This window comes from Odontomachus brunneus, unplaced genomic scaffold (assembly GCF_010583005.1).
Source record: "Odontomachus brunneus isolate Ranch 3 - 2012 unplaced genomic scaffold, Obru_v1 Obru_scaffold_280, whole genome shotgun sequence".
In the NCBI taxonomy this organism is placed as follows: Eukaryota; Metazoa; Arthropoda; class Insecta; order Hymenoptera; family Formicidae; genus Odontomachus; species Odontomachus brunneus.
Genome location: NW_022639730.1, coordinates 223,226 through 224,385, shown reverse-complemented (window position 1 = coordinate 224,385; position 1,160 = coordinate 223,226).

Genomic DNA, 1,160 nt, shown 5'->3' with positions numbered 1-1,160 from the left:
TCTGCAACATTGCACTGCAATATGCAATCTTGCAACGTTATAGCAATGTTGCTGCAAGCTTCTGTGCTGTACGGGCATTGCTGAGATTCGAGCCTGAGGCCTCTCCCAGGTAGCAGACTTACATCAAAATGATATCCTGAGTAATCTAAGTGAGTTCAGGATCAAAAATAACCAAGGAATGACAAAAATATCGTGAGAATATCGTCAAAATGATAGTCTAATGTTGCAGACCGATGACGACATTTTAGACGACTTAATGATGTTTTTGACGTCTCTAAACGTCAATAATACATTTTTAAGACGTTATACAGAAACGTCATTAAGATGTCACAAAAGAGACGTTTTAAAGCCGTCGTTATTTAGTCACTTGACGTCATTCGACCAGTTATGACCAGTTTTTTACGTTATTTTGACGTGAGTCTGTTACTTGGGCTAATTCTTGTGTCGTTCACCTTACCTTACTGCATCACTGTTACTTTGATTGAGAGACGCTTTATATTGTGTACATATGGTATATCCATATACGAAAGCATATGATTTATTTAAAAGAAAAGAATAGATTCTTTTAAAATATGTTTTAAAAATTATGTAGAATGTATATTTAAAAAATATTTACATGTTTTAAAAATAAGTAAATTATAAGGTGTAGTAAAAAGAAATCCATTATTTTTGCATAAAATTGAAGGATTTATTTAGCATAGTTAGAATGATCCGATTTAGGTCAAATATGCATCGTTTTGTTCGATAACTTGTTGCCATTTTGAAGGTAATTCCATTATGCCTCTCTCATAGAAACTCTTGTCCCTATTGGCAAAAAACTGGGACAATCGATTTTCACAAGCTTCTCTTGAGGCGAATTTTTCACCAGCAAAATCATTCGTCATAGACAGGAACAGGTGGTAATCATTTGGTGCCAGGTCCGGACTACAAGATGGATGCATAAGAACCTCCCAACCAAGCTCCCGGAGCTTCTGGCGAGTCACTATCGATGTGTGTGGCCTGGCGTTGTCCTGATGGAACACAATTCCTCTCCTATTGGCCAAAGCTGGCCGCTTCTGCGCGATTGATTCCTTCAGACGGTCCAATTGTTGACAGTAGAGGTCCGAATTAAGAGTTTGGCCGTAGGGGAGCAGCTCATAGTGGATGATTCCCTGCCAATC